The sequence below is a fragment of the Zea mays genome, chromosome 4 (assembly GCF_902167145.1).
Source record: "Zea mays cultivar B73 chromosome 4, Zm-B73-REFERENCE-NAM-5.0, whole genome shotgun sequence".
Lineage (NCBI taxonomy): Eukaryota > Viridiplantae > Streptophyta > Magnoliopsida > Poales > Poaceae > Zea > Zea mays.
In genome coordinates, this window is record NC_050099.1 from 21,709,903 (window position 1) to 21,719,337 (window position 9,435).

Sequence of the window (9,435 nt, forward strand, 5' to 3'; positions counted from 1 at the left end):
GTGAAGGTAAAACCTTCGTAAGCACAATAAATGATGAGGAAGAATTCATATACGAAATACGAAAATAATATAAACATTATTATCAACTTATTTTTATTTGCATTACCATATCCACAATAACGAATTATAGATGTACCTTCGGTTTGAAGAAAAGCAAGGGTACAAGCGTGATGTAAAAAGCGAATGCCAAGTCCGCGTGAACAGTATGGGAGTACTGTTCATCTATTTATAGGCAAGGGACGCAGCCCATGTAAAATTACATTCATGCCCTTTATATTTGCTAATAACTCTATAGTAATTCTTCGAGGTCTAATTTGCCTTTTCATCTTTAAGTCGGTTCCCCTTTTCTACTGTCATGCCGAAGCTTTCCTGTGCACAGCTTCGTGATCACCTTGTCCTTCGTCATAATCATCTTTCGTCTCGCTCAGGCTTCGTCCTGACCATGCTTTGTGTGCTCATGATCCGAATCCGAAGATACTTGTTCACATATTTCACTTGGAAAACATTGTCACATCATGTTTTTGAGGACCTTCGGAAGTCGAAGGCCCCCAACACTGCTAAAGAATCTTCAGTACATAACCAACTATTAGCTTATTCATTCTGCCTACCAAATGATTCCCTTGCAAAACTATCTTACCATATGCTTCTAACTCAGATGGTCAATACCAGGAAGGGAGGAGGAATTGATCTACCTGCCAATCCATATAACCGAAGGGTGCTTAGACAACAACAACAAGCAGAGATGAATCCCCCAAATCCTCCACCAGTCGGTGCTGATCTAGTTATTTCAGCCCAGATGCAAATAATGCAGCAAATGGTGGACACTATGGCAGACATGCATGCACAGATGCGAAAGGAGTGTCAAGAGATGGGCCAAGAAAGAGAGGATATACGTCGGGAGATGCGCCAAGAGCGGGAGGAGATACGTCAAGAGAGAAGGGCGCAACAGCAACAAGCACCACTGCCTCCACCTCCACCACCAGCTCCACCCAGAGATAAGCACCGGGAATTCATGAGCCACAAACCACCAACCTTCTCCAACCCCGCGGATTCGCTGCAAGCAGATGACTGGCTAAAGTCTATAGAGAAGATGCTCAACATAGCTCAGTGCTCGGACGGAGAGAAAGTGCTCTACGCATCAGGTCGTCTTACTGGTCCCGCTGCAGATTGGTGGGATGCGTACTGCGCTGCTCATGCTGCTGTCGACCCAATTACCTGGGCAGAATTCTCCACTCAATTCAGGAATTACCATATTCTTGCTGGACTCATGAAGATTAAGAGGAAGGAGTTTATATCCCTCAAGCAAGGAAGTATGTCCATGAGTGAATACAGAGACAAATTCATCCAGTTATCTCGATATGCTCCTAGGGATGTTGAGGATGATGAGAAGAAGGAGGAGCTCTTTCTGGACGGTTTGATAGGACCCTTGCAATATCAACTGGTATCGCACACATTCCCGTCCTTCCAAAGGCTACTTGACAAAGCTATTGTTGTAGAAAACAAGAGGAGTATGATTGGAGAGAAAAGAAGGGCTGCTAACCAGGGGCAAGCTGGAAGTAGTTCCCGTCCTCGCTATACTACCACTCCAAGTACACCAGCTAGCGGCAGTTCTGGACAACAAACTCAACGGGCACCAACTGCTCCTTTGCAAGCAAGCACCCCAGTAGGATCCGTTGTTCCTAACACAACCACCAACAGGGCCTGCTTCAAGTGTGGACAACCGGGACACTACGCCAACTACTGTCCCAACAGGACTACCTACACTACACCAGCTCCAATGAAGCAAGGTCAGACCTTGGCAGGAAAGAGTCAGCCCCTATCTATCAATCGAGGACAAGCCCATCATGTAGAAGTAGAAGTTGAACCTGGCGAACTTGAAATTCAAGAAGAGGTGCTAGTTGAAGATGAAGTAGTCGGTGAAGAAGTCAATGAGCAACAAGAGTAGAGCATAAATAGAAATAAACATGAATATAAATATATATAGATATATTTACTAAATATTAGTTTAGCTAGTAGTTAGCATGTTACTGTTTTAGGAATCATAATAAGGTCTGATTGACCCTCTGTTTTGCTAATGAGTTATGCATCATGCTGAGATTTCTTTTGTTTGTGCATATGTTCTGAGACAATATGAGTATACATCCTTTTAGCTACAAATCTCGAGGACGAGATTTCTGTTAAGGGGGTAGGATTTGTAAGACCCAAAATTAGTAAAAAAATTATAAAATAAATAAACAAATATAGTATTATAGTGCTTTGGGAATTAGGTAATGAGAAAGGAAATTTGTAATAAAGACAACTATGGTTAGAGATAAATATGATAAGGAGAATAAACTTAAACTAGTAATGTTTAAAATAATATGGTTTATATTCCCATTTGGATTTCAATTGATACACTGGGAAACCTGAGAGATAAAGTGGGAATATAAATGTGAGTTTGAATAATTGAATTTGGAATAGGAATAAAAAAAGGGAGTGAAAATTTCAAATAAACCATTTATTCCTCCCATAAATAAATAACAAGGAAAATAATAAATAATAAAATTGGAAATAAAAGTTGTTTTGTTTTCATTAGGAATATGATTGACATTTGGGAATGGGGAAAGTTAAATCTGAAATGAATTGGAAAGTTGGAAAGGAAAATAAAAAAATAAAAATAAAACAGAAAATAAAAAGGAAAAAATGAATACCTCACTCTGTGCCTCGCTAGGCCGGTTTTGGCCAGATCGGCCCACCCACACTTTTTCCCTGCCCCCATTCCCGCGGCCCAACCAACTCACGCGTTGACGCACTACCGTCTCTGCTTTCACTGATGTGTGGGCCCCATGGGTCGGCCGTTCCGCGCGCATGCGCTGACCGGTTGTCTCTTCCGTGTGGCCCCGCCTGCACAACTCCGCATTGAATCATGCCTCACGCCGACAAGTGGACCGGAGCTGTCATCCCCCAGCTCGCGTAACAAACGTCCGCAGATCACCAACCACGAGCGCGCGAATTTCGCGGGCGTCTCTGCCGATCCCCTTTCTGTGGCCTTAAATTCATGAGTCAGAGCTCGTTCCCCTCGTGTTCCTTTCATCAATCATATTCCCTGGTACCGTGAGCAGGGGGAATCGAGGGAAAAGTGAGTACTCACGCCGCTATCGAGGAAATCCTCCACCAGCGTCGTTGGGTCCTCGGTGACCAGTCTGGGCGCTTCTTCGTGTCCCCAAGAACTCCCTCGTGGCCCCGGTGCGCTGAGAAGATCACTGGGAGCCCTTCAATTTCTCGCCGTCGTTCTGGGTGCCGCCGTGGGCCGCTGTGTCGTGTGGTCAATGCCTCTACACCACGAATTTGGTGAGATTCTCTCACTTTTCGATTTCGCCATCCTTCTCGGGTTATTGCGCGCCCTTCGATTTGGGTTTGGGGATCACCGTAGCCAAAAATTGGAGGTCGCCGATGATGTCGTGCCATGGTTGGGTGGCGGCGCCACTGTTTCGTGGGTGTGGGAAGAAGAGAGCTTGTGTGCCTTTGATCTGTCATTGGACGGTCGCGATTAGATCGGGGGCGTACCCCTTCGTGGCTCTGATCTGTGCCGTTGATATGCCAATGAACGGTGTGTATAGGTCATGTACTCATGAAAACCCTAGCCGTAGGATTGTGATCCAACGGATAATGAGAGCGTACCAGTTCGTTTAAATCACGGTCTAATCCGGGCCGTCGATAGTTGATCGGTCGGCTCATCCGTATCCGCGCCTCTTAACGACGCCATCTTACAAAATAGCCCCCTGAGTATTCACAATTGAACCCGCCGTCCCCGTGGGAGTAGCCTGTGTCTAGGTTATTTTGCGAGTTAAACCCTGACCTTCTCTTTATTAGTGCGCCGAGTCCTGGAATTAAAGAAAACAGGAAAAAGAGATTTAGAAATTGATTTTGAGTATAGAAATAATTGTAAAACTTGTATAATCTATAGAAAATTCATATTAAGTCCAAATTAGCCCATTCCAGTTCCTATAATTTTGTAATATTATTGTTTATCATTTAGTGCCACTGTTTTGACATAAAAGCCACATTAAAATTGTTATCTTAATTAATCTTGTACAAAGCATATAGAATCTTTGGAAATCCATAACTTAAAATCTATAACTCCAAAATTATTAATTCCTGTTCCTGTTATCTTATTTCAATATGTAGATTATTAATATGTATTTTTCATATATGTTTGGTGTAATTTTAATTTTGCCTATACACTGTTTGTTTGTATTGCTACGACTAGCGCGAGGCCACGAGTCATCTGAAAAGCAAGTTGGTACCTGGAATCTCAAGTCTCAGGCAAGTTGTGTCCTTGATCACTTCTTTTTACCCAGTCATGTTCTGATTAATCATAATGATCTGCATAGGTTAATTTTGATGGGACCCAATAGGTTACCCTAGTTTGTCTATCTTTATGCCTTGTTTACCACTGAAATTTTTGTGTAGTACTTGCTATTGCTCTATGTGGTTTTGGGTATAGAGATACACATTATTTATTATCATACTTTTATTATCAGTTGTTATTTACTGTTCATGACAAGATCATTATGTTAATTGGAACATGGAGCGACCACCCGGGAAAACAGTGCTACCACAAGGGTTTAATGGGACGCCCTTGGCTGATTAATTAGGAAAGCTAGTGGAGGACTACCTTACCCGAAAGGGGTAAGGACAGTAGAGGAGTGATCAGTGTAGGGAGGTCCTTGGTTGATTTTGTTGTGATGGCGGCCAGGCGAGGGATCCCTGCATTGAAGCTTCCTATAAACTGTAGCGGGTTTTCTGAAGCTAGTGGAACTTTGTAAAGGCCTCGTAGTGTTACCCTGCCTCGCTTCCTTGGTAGAGGTGTATGGGGCTCGTACAACCCCATGGCAAATGGTTAACATGACTTGTGGGTAAAGATGTGCAACCTCTGCAGAGTGTAAAACTGGTATACTAGCCATGCTCACGGTCATGAGCAGCTCGGACCCTCACATGATTAATTTATGGAACTTAAATTCAATTTGTCATATGCATTGCATCGCAGGTGTTGTTATTACTTTTGTTCTACTACTTAATTGGGTTGGTATTTACTTATACTTAGTAATTGCTAATAAAATTTTGACCAACTTTAAAAGCAATGCTCAGCTTCAACCATCCTCTTTGGTAAGCGTTACACTTCACGTGAGCTCCCACCTTTAGTGAGTTCATGCACATTATTCCCCACAACTTGTTGAGCTATGAACGTATGTGAGCTCACTCTTGTTGTCTCACACCCCCCCATAGGAGAAGAACAGGTGGTTCAAGTGGAGCCACGTATCGAGGAGTTCTATTCGATCTAGGTGGCGTCTCCCAGTTGACTTGCGCCAAGGATGATCCTTAGTTCGTTTTATATTTATAATTTATTTTGTAAGTCTTCCGCTATGTAATAAGTACTCTGATTATATAGTGACATTTATCTCTATACACTATGTTATTATATATGTTGTCTTCTTTGGCGCATGTATGAGATGCACCCGGCTTTGTTCTTTAAAACCGGGTGTTACACCTAGGATCTCTTCTCCCCAATGGGGTCCCTCCCGAGAGAGCGAGATCCAGGTGTTGTTGGCGAACTCTGTTGCCTCGGCGCACGCGCGGACTGTCCAGCCACCAGACCCGGCCCATCCGACTTGTCAGGCAGGAACCCTAGCATCTGTGCCATGTCACGGACCGTTCGGCCCTCAGTCGTGGACCGTCCGCACCTCCGCAGAGAGCACCGTCATCGATACTCATTGCAGTGATTGGTGCCCAGATCGGCGCCAACACACTTTTTGGCAACTCCGCTGGGGACATCGCGTGAGGATCTATCAGATCGGCCCTCAATGTTCGGTTCAAAAGATACCTCTAACATCTCCCCCAACTACACCATATGCATTGAGCCAACTTGGGAAACCCTGCTAGCTGAGGAACAACTGGACATTGAGGAGCACAAGGAGCATTTGATCAAGGAAGCACAAGCGAAGTTCTTGGCCAACTTTAGAGTGAACATGAATAACAAAAGGTCGTTCGACAACGAGCGACTGATCTGCCTTCACTCTGACCTGCTACGACTATCCCCAAGATAAGCGAAACAAATGAAATACAATCTCTTAGAACTTACTTAGATGAGCAGCAAGACCAAATGCAAGAGATTGTAGGGGGCATGTAAAATGACTATAAGAGGCTAGTGCGCGCATTTGATAAATCTACTGTTGTGAATTTTCCCTCGCACGAAGTTGAATCAGGGGAAAATACATGTGATTCATCGGCTGCAGATTGTCATGGCTATTCACAACCCCTTTATGGGATGCAGATGGACACATACCCTAGACAACCACAGCCTCATACGCAAATCGGGGGTAAATCCGCTGATCTACACACGGGCGGACCGTCCCGTTTTTAGAACCGAATTACCAAGATCCGCACCCGAGCTGCCACGTTCTGCGCAAACTCTAAACGAACAATTCAGACCGTCTATGTAGCATCGGATAGTCCAAATAGATTACTAGATGGTCTAGCCATATGGCTGGACAATCCACGCACGCAGTCAAACGGTCCGCATATCTAACCGGACGGTCTAGCACAGAATACATAGAACCCTGTGAGGATGATTATTATCCAAGTACACATTCGTCCTAGCTAAACCTCCCATCACATCCTACAACACTCCAGCACCGTAATATAGCATCCAAAACACGTGGGGGCTAGTACTTTCCAGGCCCTCCTAGAAGGCTGGAAAGGAATGACCAATCTTATGAGCCGCATAGGGCAAGCATTAATGCACCACAAAACCCATGCCAATGGGAAGGAAAACAACATACTAATATCCAAACAACCACACCTATGTTGGACCAGAGAGCAGGTGGACTCCCACCGGCTGCCATCGATATAGTGAGGAAAGAGATAGCAGTGCATTCCGGGATAAGCTCAGAGTTAGCATGATCACTTGGGGCAGTCATATCGGAGGCCCTATGATGGCCGATTTGACTATCACTCATACCCATAGGGAACTAGGATACCCGAATTCCCGAAGTTTTTGGGTGACTAGGGTAAGAGAACACGCAAACACATAGGCCAATTCTTAGCACAATTAGGAGAATTGGTCGACATAGAGACATTCCGTGTTCGTTTATTTACATTATCCCTAACAAGAACTGCGTTCGCATGGTATGCCACACTGCCTCCTATTCTTTTTTTGTGGGGAGATTTAGAAAAAAATTCCATGGCCATTTCTTCTTCGGTGATTATGAGTTAGATATTGTTGACCTAATGGCCCTGCGACAAGAGAAAGATGAATCGATTAATGATTACATCCGGAGGTTTCGGGACACAAGAAACCAAAGTTTCCAAATTCACTTGGCAGAAAAACAACTAGCAAGATTAGCCTTTAATGGAATGTGTTATTATTTAAAAGAAGGATTAGAAGGCATTCAATTTTTTACACTAGCTCAGTTACACCACAGAGCTTTGGCTTGTGAAAGCCAACGTAAAGATACTGCTAAAGCGGTTCATCTAATGTCCATGTGGTAGAGTGCGACGAGAGTAGGCCAAGTCTTTGGCTTGTTCCTCTTTGTATCCGGTTCAAAAGAAACGGCAAGAAGAGGTGTACGCTACTGATAGGGTTAGCATGCCAGTTGGCCAAGGTAGAATTCAGGGTAGTGGCTGAACAGATCAGCACCAGGTACTTGGTGCAGGAATACCTAGCCAACCGGACATACCCAACATCCAGTGATTGGGTGATGCCGAAGATGAAGGGAACAAAGAAAAATATGAACTTGTTCAATTGCCTTATAAGTTCAAATTTGAAAAACAGTTCAAGCAACCTTGCCAAGAATGGCTGGAAATGATTGAAACTATGTGTAATGAGATTTTGGGGAACTATACCAAAAAGAAGACCAATTAATGACAGCAGCCTTCGGCACTCGGCCAAAACGAAGGTTAAACCGGGTAATGGACGCTCTAAAATTTGAATACCATGATTATGAGCAACTCAACAAGGGTGCCGAAGGGACAAAAAGGAAAAGGATTGTTAGTGTTCTGAGCAGACAAGCTGCCAGAATGGTGAAAGAAGATGAGAAAATTTTAAAGAAGAGAAAATCTAGTCTCGAGCCAAAGGTGGCGGCTTTGAAGAAAAGAAAAGCTGCTACTCCAGAGCCGAAGGTGACTGAGATGGAAGAGGAAGCTCTTTCAACACCTCCTGTTGTCGAAGTAGAAGAAATTTTAAAGGTAATGACTGAATCTTTGCCTATCAAGCTGTTAAGTCCTCTGGGACTAGAACTGACGAAGCTTTTACAGAAGAAGGACGAGCCCTCAACTACAAAGAAGGTGGATGGGCAGAAGAAGCGAAGGATCGGCACCGTAATGGAAGCTATTGAACGGACACCACCATCGGCCCTGGCCAGTGCCGAAGCAAACATTTCTGCCGAAGCTGCAGCTGCCACCGAAGCTGCCAACTTGGAGGCCACCCTATCTGGAATTGATAAATTGATATTGGGTATGCCTATAGAAGAAACAGATGCAGCTGCAGAACAGGTCATGGCCCCAGTGCTAGACAAAGGGAAGAAAATTGCCGATGCTGCTTCAGAAGAAAAAGATTTCGACCTTCGGAACCTGGTCGGACAAGAACTATCTGAGGCCGAAAGGAAGGAGCTACATGAATACGGCATTTCGTGTGGCTACCAACTAGGAGCCATGCTCTTTGGTGGGATCGATGAAGAGGCCTCGGGATGCGTTCGCGACCACACCGGGGCGAAGGTAATCGGCACTCTATCGAAGAGTGTCGGTTTTCCGAAGCTCGAAACCGATATTAGTAGCTACCGATGACAACATATCGTCGGTAGTTTCTTTTACTCCAACTTTAAGGTAAAATTCTTGTGATAAAGCAAAATTTTACTTTTTATTTTTGCGACGAAGCAAGTTTGCTGATGAAGGTCTATCTGTATAGAGTATGCTGCTGAGCAAAGCATTGCAAATGCAACAAGACCTTGAGGATAAAAAGAACGAAATTATAATCGAGGGTTTAGAGAACAAAATCAAAGAATACGAAGCTTCTCTTGAGAAGAAAGATTTCCTACTCCAAGCAATGGAAGGTTCCCTTGCAAAAGCACAAGCCGAAAATGCTAGATTAAACAGGGAACTCCTGCAAAAATCAAAGAGCTTCGAACAAAAGAGAAAAAGCTTGCAGACGAAATACGAAGCCAAATTTGTCGAGAATACGAAGCTGCAACAATCTCTGAAAGAACTTTGGAACATGTGTCTGGATTTTGGCAGCCGCTGTGTACAGCGTCTGATAAAGGTTTTTAACTTAGTTGGGGCCAGCGCTGAAAAGTTTATCCCTTCGGCCGAAAATATATCAAGCACCTTCGAACATATTGAAGGTGAAGTGGAGGCGCTTGACGAAGTAATAGCCGGGCACGGTGACTTCTGTGCCCTGCT